Source organism: Simochromis diagramma, unplaced genomic scaffold (genome assembly GCF_900408965.1).
Source record: "Simochromis diagramma unplaced genomic scaffold, fSimDia1.1 OVJJ01000352.1, whole genome shotgun sequence".
NCBI classification, from domain to species: domain Eukaryota; kingdom Metazoa; phylum Chordata; class Actinopteri; order Cichliformes; family Cichlidae; genus Simochromis; species Simochromis diagramma.
Window position 1 is genome coordinate 629,517 of NW_024386759.1, and position 14,619 is coordinate 644,135.

General features: G+C 40.7%; 1 protein-coding gene and 1 long non-coding RNA gene across 2 annotated transcripts in view; both read left to right on the forward strand.

Moving 5' to 3' along the window:
• The window catches only part of LOC120731844 (receptor-type tyrosine-protein phosphatase gamma-like), a 278,578-nt gene that overhangs the window by 32,905 nt on the left and 231,054 nt on the right, over positions 1 to 14,619 (forward strand). The window lies entirely within an intron of this gene.
• Positions 447 to 12,218, forward strand: LOC120731854. Its single transcript, XR_005695428.1, has 3 exons — positions 447 to 459; positions 11,267 to 11,277; positions 12,116 to 12,218. It is a non-coding gene; the product is annotated as an uncharacterized LOC120731854 (long non-coding RNA).

The following is a 14,619-nucleotide window of genomic DNA, read 5'->3' on the forward strand; positions in this document are numbered from 1 at the left end:
TATTGATCTGGCAGTGCAGAGATGCAGCAGGAGGAAGAGGGGAGAAACAAGAGAAGGAAGGACAGAAGGAGTGCATGTGATGTCACTTTGTCCATGCAGAATACAGCCAGGACTGAGTTATGGTTTTCTCCTACTTTACTTGGTGGTGACATTCAGTCCATCTGTGTACAGGTTTGCTTTACACACCAAGAAAGGTTCTGTGTATGGAGATGGCAGTAGTGTGCAGTGAATTTGACAGAAGGGCAAGCAGGGACTACTCTTCCCAGAACCTCTATTCAAATCATATCAAATCCAATCAAGAATAAAGCTTTATCCAATAACAGGACCAGTCTGGTCTAGATTAAAACGTACTGCTCTGCACTCTCCATGCACGCCGTCACCTCTCTGCACTCCTATCTGGCTGAAAGTGATATTACTACTATAGTTATCTAACTATTTACTATAAGCTGACAATAATGTGTGATGGAGGACATTTTTCTGAACAAATTAACAATAAAACACCATGAAACTACTGTTAACTAATACATAAATTATGAGAAATAAGTCTCTTTTCTACATAAAAATGTTCCCCGTCAGTGTTGTATGGATCATTATTACTGCTGCAGATATGTTCTGTTTGATAATACAACATGCTGCACGCTGCTCCACCCACTCTTAGAAGGACATGAGTATGTCTGCCTCACACAGATATCTGGCATCTATAACTCAACATTTTGAGATCGATTACTTGGTTTCATTACATTCCAATACAAAAATGCCACAGACTAAGACATATACGTACATATTAAGACCATGGTAATGTGCATATAATCAGAGGTGGGTAGTAACGAGTTACATTTACTCCGTTACATTTACTTGAGTTTTTGAAAAAAAAAAAAAGTACTTTTAAAGTACCTTTTTAGCACGATACTTTTTACTTTTACTTGAGTACATTTGTGAAGAAGAAACAGTACTTTTACTCTGCTACATTTGCATAATTCGACTCTTTTTAAAAAAAAGAATTTGTTTTAACACATTAGATAACATGGCGCCAGTGGAGTTTCCGGTAACTTTTTCACCAATGAGATGTGGCCATGCAGTCACATGACCAGTTTGAAACCGTGGCGGGCAGAGCGGCCCAAGCGTTTCAAAGTAGCGACACACGGAAAGAAGAAATATGATGGCAGAGTCTACGCTAGAGCTGAAGAAGATGAACAGCATTTTCCTCACATACAAAGAATGTTTCGCTTAAAAGCAGAACAAAAGAACAGCTATGTCTTCAGTGAGAACCAAAACAAACCAACTTTTCAGCGTGAAACAACTCAGCTCCTGTAACCTGAGGAAACGGTAAGTTTTCTCTAAATATCTTTTTAGCTGTGGTTAGCTGGATGTCAGTCTTATGTTACAGCAGCTGGGTCGAGCTCGAGCTGCGAGTCATATTTTCGGCGCTACGTTGTAGTGAGATAAGTTTGTGGGTGTTTTGTGCAGCTTTGGCTGTCTTTTAACTGCTCGCTGGTTAGCTAGCGTGAGCTATAAGCTAACAGCTAGCCTGGTTAATGACGCTAGAGTTCCACGCACATGCAAACAGCTCGTCTCTACTGCTTTAACTGTTAAAACAGAGGCAATACTGTGGCTGACAGGGTTTATTTTGTGGAACAGCAGCTTGTTTAGTTTAAACAGTCTGCATTAAGCTGGGCAAACACTGTGCGATTTTTTTCAGTCACGTTACTCAGCTCCTGCTCAAACTGTACAATTAAATCTCAGAGGTTAGAAGTTCATAGGTCACGATGCAGGTCTCACACTATACGGTCTGATGCTCTGATGCTGGTTGTTATTATATTTACATGCTTCCAGCTCCCGTTTCTGCTCCGTGACAGCTCGTACTTTTCCTTTTCCTCCCTCGCTCACAGACACATCACGGGTTTGGTGGTCCATTCTCCCTGCAGCACGGACTACACTGCCCATCAGGCTGCATGCTTTTTTGTAACTGAAGTCTTTATTTGTTTTTAACATTTAACCAAATGAAAAAAACCCAAAACAAAACAACAAAAACAAAAAAAAAGGACAGCTTCCAATCCCATGGTTAATTCACCTTTGCATTTTGGGTCTATTTTCAATAGTTACTAACTATCGGTACACACACAAAAAAAGGGGACAATAAAATCGAATTCTTAAGTTATTACGTTACTGAGTGCCTAAACAAACATACAACACAGCAAGCATAAAGTTTAACAAAAGATAATTGCCCTGACAAAATAAAATTCAACGATCTCAGCCAAAACCACGTCCCCATGATTTGTCAAAACCCTACGTTCTTAATGGCTACGCCTGTAACACTCTGCCTAATGCCTTCATATTAAATACTTTTTTAATAATACTTTTTAAAAATATTTCTTCACGTCACTATGCGGCCGCAAGTAGGGGAGAGATTGAGACACAGACATCAGAGCCTCTTAATGCGTGTTTTGTTTGGGTTTCCACCGGCGTGGAATTACCAAAAACAGAGAGGACAGCCTAACATATGAAACAGGAAAAGACCGCCGTGTAATCCATTTATTTCAACAAAGTAACTGTATTCTGAATACCACCTTTTTAAATGGTAACTGTAACGGAATACAGTTACTCATATGTAATATGTACATGTAATCCGTTACTCCCCAACACATCAGGTCCCATAGAAGTCTATGCACTATACACACTATAAAGTGTGAAACTACTCAAATATATTTTAAATTCTTCAAAATAGTCACACTTTGCTTTGACTACTGCTGAGGTATGGTTTTCCAACAATTTTCCAGATTGACTGACCTTCAGTTCTGAAAGTAATGAAGGCCTGTTGTTTCTCTTTACTTAGCTGATTGGTTCTTGCCATAACATGAATTCTAACAGATAGGGCTGGTGTACTAACCTGACCTCTGCACAACGCAACTGATGGTCCCAACCCCATTAAGAAGGCAAGAAATTCCACAAATGAACCCCGACAAGACTAACCTGTGAAGGGAACCCATTTCAGGTGACTGCATCATGAAGCTCATTGAGAGAAGGCCAAGGGTGTGCAGCAAAGGGTGCTGCTTTTAGGGATCTAAAGTATAAGAAATATTTAGAGTTATTATACATTTTTTCTTTGCTACATAATTCCAAATATCTTGCTCATATATTTGATGCCTTCAGTTTTTATCTGCAATGCAGAAAGTACTAAAAGGAAACCATTAAATGAAAAGGTGTGTCCACACTTTTGACTGGTAGTGTATAGAGCTATATAGACCGTCTGTATCCAGTAAGGATGAGAAGTGGGCTACGAGAACAAGAAGACACAAGTGGGCAAGAGATGAGAACAGGGATGCTACTACTGTTGGAATGCTACTACGCAAGTAACCCCAGCAGAAGGGGTTACGTGAATATGATGGTGGACCTGTGGAATCTCTGATACCCAGCGTGACAGTGAAACAACTAGTAGCTCAGTGTTCCAACATTCGGCAGAGGGAACTGCTCTTATGGCTAGAGAGTGATGAGGTACAACACAAATGCTGCGGCAAGGAGGAGCCAGGACGACAGGTCGGAGGGGAGATCATCATCACCCCCCCCCCCAAAAAAGAAAACACAACAACTCCCCCCCCCCCTTTTTTATGCTAGTTTCATTCTAATGGAAAGAGACTGTTTGATATTCAAACAAAAATATATAAAAAAAAAATTGCATGTCATTGAGTGAAATACGTATTTGGTCCCCAAGGAAAAACACAACACTTGGTGGAGAAACCACTGGTGGAAGGGAAGCAGTAAGACATTTCTTCGCCAGGTTTTCACACATCTCAGAAAGGATTTGGGTCCACTCCTCTTCACAGAAACTCTAAATCTTGGTTTCTTGGTTGCCACTTAGCAACTCAAAGCTAACTTACACTGTTGTCTACTAGTAAATATGAGACAAAATGACGTTGTTTGACCTTGTGTGTGTGGTATTATTAAAATGGAGCAGATTGGTCACAGTTCTTGTGGTCAAGCTTACAACAATTTCCATTAGAGTTGTGCAGAAAATGCAAAAAATTGCAGTCTCTACTTGGACTGTCAGTAGAAGCTAAAATGGTAAAAAAAAATTGTATTGACTCAAATTTTGTCACAATTTTTAGTTTGAATTTAAAAACTTAGCCTGCCACCCCTTGAGGTGCATTTAGCCTATAAGTATATACATTTAAAAGTACAAAGGTATGTTCATGATATACTGTATGTTAATGTATTCTCAGCTAGCGGTGGGAATTTCTGGCACCATTTTTATTAGAGTCTCTTGGGGACCTGCCGTGGAGTCCCTCCTACATCCTGCTGTCTGATACCAAAAAACAGAAAAGGAAAATATCCCAGAGGAAATGCTGTGTGCATGTCATCTGAGCAGAACTGTAGCAGCACTCAAATCACTTCCCTCGTGGGATTACCCTGGCATGCCCTCTGCCGAGTGTATTTAACCCTCAAAGGCTTAAACACATGAAAATAGATTATTAGTGGATTCTGTGGAGAACAGGTGAGGGGTGTGTGCCGGCAAGATAGGACAAAGTTCCTGGAAAAGCTAGAAACCTTAATTAAAACATGATCGCCCTCTGTTCTAATGAACAACACTATGCTGTTCATTCTCCACTCATTGTGACCTCATGTTCACTTGGTCTGCATTTTCTGTACATCCCAACCTCATGGAAATATACTGGCTTGTAGTGTGTACAGTGAGTGGGTAGGCTGGACCTGAAACAGTAATAATGATGCATTGCAGTAGCTGAGTACTAGAACATCAATATATCATTTTAACATGAACCACTCAAGAGAAGCAAAACTGAAGTAAAAATAAACAGAAAAAGGGGCAAGCATGACATCATGATGTCTTGGCTCATTTAATGCCTTATACTGAGTACTGACAAATTAACATGTGATAGACAGAATGAATGAAGAAAATAATCAAGAATACACAGTGTAAAGTGGCTGCCTGGGACCCTCAGTGGTAGGTGGAGGTCTGGGTATGACTTGGACCCTGCGTCATTCTGTCAGCGATTGCTTCTCGTGGGGCTTTGCTTGCTGGGAACATGTAAAATTGCTCCCGACAAACATATACTTCAACCTACAAGACGCCCAGTACTAGTGAACATGTATGAAATCACACTGAGTTCATCTCCAAAGGTTGATTCTGTTCATCTAGACGTAGTGTTTTCAGTGGGAGAAACGTTTCGTCACTCATCCAAGTGACTTCTTCAGTCCCAGCTGACTGCAGGTTTCCCCAATCTTATAAACAGTGCATTTGCATAATGATTGAAACCAGGCCACTTCAGTGGGCTGAAAACGGTACGTCCAGATGAACAGAATCAACCTTTAGAGATTTTCTTACCTGGATGACTGAGCATGCATCAAGACACACTGAGTTCAATTCAGTTTTATTTGTATCGTGCCAAACAAGGTAAAGACCCTACAATAACACACAAAAAAACAGAAAACTGCAATAGATGCAATCAGATGAGCCCTATGAGCAGGTGCTTGGTGACAGTGGGAAGGAAAAACTCCCTTTTAACAGGAAGAAACCTCCAGCAGCCCTCTGCTATGACTGGTTGGGGGATGAACGGATGAAGACAGGACAAAGACATGCTGTGGATGACAGCCAGAGTTTAATAATGACTAATGATTCAATGGGTGAGAGAGGGAGAAACACAGCCAGGAACCATTTCAGTGTAAATAATTCAGGGTCATCTGCCTTAACAATATGCTTTGTCAAAACGGAAAATTTTAAGCCTAATCTCAAACGTCGAGCTGAATTGAGACATGTTAACACACCTGATCACAATGGTCCTGTGTTACATTTTGTTTGTTTTTTTTCTCCTTTCACTTCCTTTTCCTCCACATTCTGTGACTATGTCACCACTCCATATTGCCAATATGTGTTTATTGTAACTCTCAGCTACATTTAAAAATGATGTAATATGTAACCCGTTTGTAAGTTACGCCTGTGTTGTGTTCTGGCATGTAAGTAAGAGGCAGGAGACAGCACTGGGTCTATGGGCTCTTTACTGCAGATCTGCAAACAGAATTAAAGTCCGTGATCTGTGAGTGTCGCGCGCCTGCTAGGACACCTCTCCTGCGGCCATGCTGAAAGGAGCTGTGCCTTGCAGCTATGGAGTGCCAGGACTGCCATAATGCATTAATTAAATACACCATTAAATAATTAATTAAATGTGTCAATAATTAATTAAAATTGGAATTAATTAATAATATTATGACACATTAATAATAACATGTAATTAATTAATTATTGACACATTTAATTAATTAATTATTGACACATTTAATTAATTATTTATGTATTTCACATTTTAATTAATTATTGACACATTTAATTAATTATTTAATGATATATTTATTTATTTCATTTTGGCAGTCCTGGCGCCTGGCTCTCATCATGAAATAATTTTATCTGTCAGCCTCACCCATCAAACTCAGGGGGCGGGGTTAACGCTGATCGAGTCAAAACCATTGCTTTGGCCTGGTGGCCATTGTTTCTAGCACACAACAACCGGCATGTGGAAGCTAACAGAACTGAACTTTGAAAAACCCTGTTTGTGTGTCACCAAATACCGTTTTAATATTTTTTTTAGCCGAGAATGTAGTGGTTTAATCTTCATGTGTCTGGTCGGTTTGTCAAGATACAGCCTCTTTGCAAAAGTGCTTCGATGATTTCGGAGATGTCTGCCCAGTCTCACGGCAAAGCGTGGGATAGACCCGCTCGCCTCGCAAGCAATCCCACCGACAAAGCGCAGGCCCCGGTACACAGCTGTAGTAACCCCCGCTGACTTCTTTTACTGAGGTTATATTTATCGGGGTTTTATTTCCTGATGTTCTTATGTGTCCTACGTGTTTCAGTCGCCAATTCTGAATTATAACTAACATTAAAAACATGTTTAAGGAGGAGAGAGAGCAAATAAATCTGTTTAACATCTGATCTTTGGGTTTTTGTTCAGTAATCAGCGTGACCTGTGTATAAACACATAAAAGAGATAACGTTGGTGTTTCTGTCATGTAGTAACTGCTGGCTTTAACTGTACAAAGGTTGCTCGACACTATGAAACACAGACTTCATGATGTTCGGCTAATATTTTTATTGTGAATATTAATCATGCTGACCTCGCTCTGTACACCACGCAGCGAGGTCAGCATATCCACGATATCCACGATATCCTCAGCTCCATGAGTTAACACAAAGTTTCCCAGCTGACTATCTAACTGCCAACTATTCCAGAGATGTGAAAATATACAGCATAAAGAAAAGTGTAAGAGACTCAGCAGCAGATTAGAATAACAGTTATACATTTAATAAATCACCAAATGAATCCAAGGAACGAGCAAACCTGTTCCGACAATTTGAGTTTGTATTCCCTCAGCTGCAGACTCGCTGCTGTTTAAATGTTTGAAAAGGAAGATTAGATATAAAAAACGTCAAACATAGACTCAGTCTGCCTTCACATTTGATATGAGGCCAGCACGTATAGTGGCTGTGTCCTGTTTTAAGATCATACATGTAAAATTGTTGTCTGACCTCCGTCGATCCAGCCGCTCAGTCCGTGGTTACCATGGTTACTGCATAAGCAGCTATAATGTTAACAGCTGGCACTGAGGAAACCTACAGCAGCATGGGTGTTTATGTTTTTTATTGCAAAAGAACTGTCTGAATGGTTAACTGAAGTTAACTTGGATAAATTATAGTTAAGGAGAATCACAGATAACGCCTACGTGAGCGACTGTTCACCTGAAATCAGCAGGCTATTACTGAAATACACGTGCTATATCATAAACTATGATATAAATAGGGAGGTCCTATTAACATGTTTAGTTTTAAAGGACACCTTCCTGCCTTTAGTCTCCTTCATGAGCAGTATTAGTTTTCTTCTAACATCCAGAAGTCTGCACCATGTGTTTCATAGTTTGTAACAAGCCTTTGACAGGTAAACATAACATGACCGAAAAAGAAAAAAAAAGAAAAAAAAAAAGAGAGAGAGTGTTGACATAAGAAGAGAAAATGCTCTCAATTATGGAGACAGGCAAATGGTTCATTTATGTTTGATGTGTGTTTATTCCTCCCTAAATATCGTTGGTGAAGTTTGCCATGCACGTCAGATTTTCCTGCGCATTTTTATACCTCTGCCAACAGAGAGAGAAAAAATCACATTCTAACAGACAGCTGGTGCTTAGAATACAGTCGAATAACTATTAAAAAACATGATATTTAGATGATAGTTCAGTCTAACACATGTGCCAGTGAACCATTAAACGTCTGTGAAACTATGCAGTTATGAAACGTAACTTTAACCTCAGCCAAACCGATTTGCTCAGTTGTAAATAAAACAGCGAAGTAAACGTGACCCGACAGACAGAACCTGAGTGAATGAAGTCCAGCGTTTAACCACTGAGAGCTAAAACTCAGCTGAGGTTTCAAAGCTGTGTGCCGGTGATTGGACATCAGCCGCTGATGAAGCTGCTTCGCCTATAAAGTGCTCTGTAAGGAAACAAGCTCCAGCAGCTCTGCGCTCGGGGAAAACACTATATTTACTTATCTTGTGCAGAAAAATGCGCTGACATTGCTTTATATCGAGCACCGGCTGCCCAGTTAAACTGTGACTATCACCAGGTAACGTAGGCGTGTTTCTTGAATTAGCAGCAGGTGTTAAACAGCTGACAGATGAGGAGGAGAATGCATGCAGGTAAACTGAGGGTCTGTTGAGCTGATCGCTGGTTTCGTGAGAAAAATGTCAGCTCGTTCTTTATGTTACAGAAGCACAGAGACACAAGACCAGGCGGAAAGAGATGATCGTTCGGTGAAAATGAGAATCTGCAAATGCAACATGTGGAACACGGAGAGTGGAATATGTAAACAAACCGGTTAACGTAACCCCCTGGCTGCACTCTGCATGCTAATTGTTAGCAGAGCTAGTGAAATCTCTGAAAACATCTGAGCACTTTTGCAAACATGTTCTATGTTGACAACCTGACCAGACATACGTCGCGACATTCGCGGCTAAAACACTGTTAAAAGTGTAGCTGGTGACAGAAAAACGGGGTATTTTAAAACTACACCACCACCATTGCTGCCTGTGATTTGATCTGCATTCTGGGATACCTGGCTGCCCCAAGTCTACACAAGCAATCGATTATCTAGGATCGACCTGTTTTGACTTACTTTGCACGGCAACCAATCAAATGTTAGAGAAGCTGCATGGGCAGTGTTAACCCCGCCCCCTGAGTTTGATGGGTGAGGCTGACAGATAAAATTATTTCATGATGAGAGCCAGGCGCCATGACTGCCAAAATGAAATAAATAAATATATCATTAAATAATTAATTAAATGTGTCAATAATTAATTAAATGTGTCAATAATTAATTAATTACATGTGTCATAACTATTTATTTAATTAATTAATTCCAATTTTAATTAATTATTGACACATTTAATTAATTATTTAATGGTGTATTTAATTAATGCATTATGGCAGTCCTGGCACTCCATATGCAGCTTTAACGCCACAATAATATAATAAATCAAATACAACAAATTATTTTAAAATATTAACTTAAGTTCTCAAAAAAAACAAAAAAAAAAAACTAAATAAATAATATCACTGAAAAATCATCAAAAATAACTTATAAGAACAATAAACAAAACAATTAAAAACCAAATAAACAATCAGACAAATACAATTTAATAACCAGGACCCAATATTTTGGTGCTTATAGTTCAAACATTATAGTACAATCATATTAATAAATGCCATCCAACAGGCAATATAACACTGTACCATAAAAACAATGAACAAAAATCCACATCCCAAAACATTAAAAAAAAACCATCTCCATACCTGCAACACAGAATTACAAGTCTGTGTTCTGTGTGTGTAGTGCGCCTGCTAGGACACCTCTCCTGACAAAGGAAAACAGTGCACGCTATTAAAAAATATTACTGCAGTGATTCCTTTCACCTCCCGCTAGCAACCAGGCTAACTCAGCATGCTAACATTACAGCTGTGTTCTCGGCTAAAGCTCATTAAAAGACTTAAATTAGTGAACTCTGCTCTCCACGAAACCTACACCGAACGAGTCTCTTAACAACAGACAAAAACACGGCGGTTCAGCTGTATTCGCATTGCAGCTTGTGGTCTTAACAAACTTTAATTAGCCGAGAGCAACATGGCAGTCTGGTCTTTAAGTGATGACGAGAGGAATACTGCTTCTGGTAGGGTTGCCAACCGTCCCTTAAAAAAACGGAATCGTCCCGTATTTAGAAACAAAAGTACACGTCCCGTATTGAGCTAATAAGGGACGCACTTAGTCCCGTAATACAGTGAGAATCAAAAGTAGTCTATAACTTTTAATGGAATTAACGCTTTGTTTGAAAACATAATTCCCAGCCCCTCTCCTACTTTGTGACCAATGAGCTGACAGCACACTTATGACAATTCGAGTATGACAATTCAGATTACCGCTCATCTCATTGGTCAAGGAAAGGTCGCTTACGGAGAAAATACCGGAAGACAACAGATGACCACAACAAGAAGCATGGCCAACAGGGAAACAAACGCCGACACTGCGGTGCAAGTCTCGGACGACAGTACACCTAAAGCTGGGCAGACACTGTGCGATTTTCAAACTGCACGATTGACTCGCAGGGGTTAGAAGTTGGTAGGTCACGATGCAGGTCTCACACTATACCGCCTGATGCTCTGATGCGACCTGAGTGCTCACACTGTGCCTCCATAAAATGAAGGTTATAACAGAAACTCTGTCGCTCACTCTCCCTCTCTGTCTTTCACTCACACAGACACACCACCACCATCAACTTTGCTAAATTGCTAATGAAAAACATGATCAGGCAGCTGTGATTGAGCAGCAGTGTAGATCCAACTATTTTCACGGTTGTTGTGGTCGTGATAATTTTGTGATGCCACATCGAAAAGGCTCGGATGAGCTTTCCAAAGTTCTACAAGTTGTGCCTCCATCGCTTGTGTCCAGATCACACGCTGCACTGCCGTGCTGCGCCGTCTTTTTCACCGACGTTTACGTGTTTGCGCGTGAGCAGCGTGAGCGGCTGCGGTGACACCCTCACGAGCGATTGATGATCGGGAGCTGCTCGAGGTGTTAATCGCTTCTCGTTACCCCACGTATACTACACGATGCACGATGAAGGCCAAAATCGGGCCGATCACCAAATCGGTCGCACGACTCAAAAATCGTCTCAAAATGGGCCAGAAATCGCAGAGTGTGAGCCCAGCATTAGAGCAGCAATGTTTGTTCCCCTCAGAGAAAGAAAAAAAAAAAAGGCTGCAAAAGTACTGGGAGGAATGGGAAAAACACCTGGCTGGAAAAGTGCACGATAACACCTTTAAAGCGCACTGCACTGTGTGCCGGCGCACTTTTTCCATAGGCATGCTTCTAGTGGTGGGCACATGAAGAACATGAGGGGCGTGAAAGCTCGGGGAACCCTTAACCAATTTTTTGTCCACCAGGCCACGGCAGAAGCAGATATGGTATGTTGTAATAATAATAATAATAATAATGATAATAATAATAATAATAATAATAATAATAATAATGGGCGACCGTGGCTCAGGGGGTTGGGAAGCGTATCTGTAACCGGAAGGTCGCCGGTTCGATCCCCGGGCTCTCTGTCCTGGTCGTTGTGTCCTTGGGCAAGACACTTCACCCTACTGGTGTTGGCCAGAGGGGCCGATGGCGCGATATGGCAGCCTCGCTTCTGTCAGTCTGCCCCAGGGCAGCTGTGGCTACAACTGTAGCTTGCCTCCACCAGTGTATGAATGTGAGAGTGAATGAATAGTGGTATTGTAAAGCACTTTGGGTGCCTTGAAAAGCGCTATATAAATCCAATCCATTATTATTATTATTATTAATACATAAAAGTAATACATAGATTAATAATGATAATGAGTTATGATGCGTAATCATGGGAACAAGCAGGTTTACAAACAGGAGCAGCTGATTAGCATTAGAAAAGCTGAAATAATACCTCAACTGAAGCCAATTGTACTAAATGCACTATATGTGCACTGTTACAAGAATATTTTTCGTTCTATTGCTTTCTATTAATTTATATAATTTTAAGTTAAGCAGGTGTAGCAAGTACATAAGCTAGAATAATTTAAGTTGGTTATGAGTAGTTGGGCTAATTCAGAAGATATCAGATTCGGCTCTAGGAGGTGAGTGAAGTACAATAAACATACAACCACAGATATTGTGATTACAATTATTATTTATAGTGAAAATAAAGTGCAATTACCAAATACCAATATTTACAAATTCTGCAGACAGGAAAAGGATAAAACATAATTCAAGCTTGTAAAATATCAGCTGCACAGCGGTGCAGCAACCTCTTCCAACCCCCGGCAGATAATGTCCATAAAGTTGCTATTTCATGATTGATATAAGTCCAACGCGTATGACAGTCTGTAACAGGTTGAAATTGGAAGTGTGATGATCAGAACTGAGATTCCAAGACTGAGATCTCGAAAGTGAGATTTGGGGGACTGAAAACCAGGGGGGGAGAGTGTAGGCCGCAGCAGCCTCCTACCAGACCGCAGGAAGTTGTAGCTGGGGTTCTGGCTCGTTGGGCCTAGCTCGCCATCCAAAGTAGTGGTGTCGCTGTGGTCTCTCCAGGGCACCACTAGCCTGCACTATAATCACAAGGACCACTATTAGCAAAATTCATCTAAATTTCCCAAGCTAGTTTTAGTTCCAGTGTACACAATAAAGTTCATGAGAAAATACAACAAATACATATCCAACCATTGTAATGAATTAAAATAAATGACAATCTCAAATAACAAAACTACAGCCACGTAAAGTGAGAGTAGTAGTAATGCAGTAGGCCTCAGCCTCAGCTATCCCATCAGCTAATAGCACTGGCATACTGATACAGGTTACAAATACAAACAAACATTCAGGCTCAACTCACCATTCACTACATGCGATGTCACATACGAGCCCCCACGCATCTACCCGCGGCGGTATCAAAGTACTGTTGAACGCAATCCACAATTAATTCAAAGACAAACCAAGATAGTAAACAGAGAAGAGCGCTCGCCCCACGTACCTGTTGCTTCCATCCGCTAACGCCTCTCCCCCGCGTCTTTTCGAGGCGACAACCCGGAAGGCATATATTGGTGCCCCGCGAATGTGATTGGTCACAACAGGCACGTGCAGACTCGCGGCGTGGCGTGCGTCATGACGCGTCGCGATGCCTTCACGGACACACTCCGGTTGGAATTTAAGATTCCGATTTAGTTATAGATGCAGTTCTTTTTATTTTTATGTGGGTTACACAGGACAGAGTTCTTTTAAAGAAAGATTTACTTATATTCTCAAAAGTTAAGCATGACAGGCTTCTGTTTAAGAAAGAGACCTGTTTTACTGTGTTAATGTTGTCATTTTGAGCTAAAAATAAATGGCTAAATGATCATTTGTTTCCCATATGATCATATCACAAAGAATATGCATCTGCTTAAATCAAGTCAAATGGTTAAAAAATAATTTCACACACAAAAAAAAAGAGCTACCACACTGGGAAGGGTGAAGACAAATGGGTTGCCCGGCCCTGGCCACGAGGTGTCCCTTATTTATTTTTCAGGGAGTTGGCAACCCTAGCTTCTGGGCCCAAACTACCCTGCGTTTAATAAGGCTTTTGTGTTTTTAACATGTTTTAATGCTTTGTATCTTGTTCTATTTAATATCATAAAGCCCGTAAAAACAATCAGTGATCACTGTCGACCTCTCTCGGTTTTTAGTACTGCTTTTAATTTTAAAGCTCAGTTTTTAAAACCTTACGATGTAACTACAGCCCAGCCCATGCAGCAGTATATTAATGGCTAACCTCGTATTGTGGATGGATTATCTCAGTTCTCCTGACTCAAGTTTGGTCTGTTTACAGCATCTTGCCATGCGATTGCATTTTCCCCTGACCATCGAGAATCCTCATGTTAACTTTTATCGAGTGGAAAAATGTCCTCAGTTTGTTAGCGTTCATCCTCCAGCTTCACTGTTTATATTAAGCTAACATAGCTGTGTCACTAGCGATCACGTAGCACATCGTTATATACCAGCTAGCCAAAATTTAGTAACCCTAAGTCACTGCTGTTTAATTTTCTGTCTTCATTTTGTCGTAAGTGATAGCAGAGCTGTACGTTTTAATTTGTTTCCGAAATTCCTCAGTCAGATCATGCTATATTGTACTTAGATGGAAGCTAGCGAGCTAGCTCTCTGCTAACTTCTAACTCCATTAAATGTCATAAATTCCATTATCATGGATGCCTGGATGTTAAACTTAATTGTTACACCTGGTAGAGCAGCCACACTGATCATTTTATTACAGATGAAAGAATTTAGACAGTTTTTCAACTCTCAGTGATGCCATAGTGATCGTTTGACTTATGGACCTGCAGCGGAGTTTGGGCCCAGACAAGGTTAATGACGTCAGACTTAAAGACTGGGTGACTTACCTCCGGCCATGCTGAAAGGAGCTGTGACCAGGGGCACGCATTCACACGCCTACGTCACACGCAGTGCACACACACGAACACACACAGACCTATATTACATAGGCAGGAGATGAAGACGCAAAA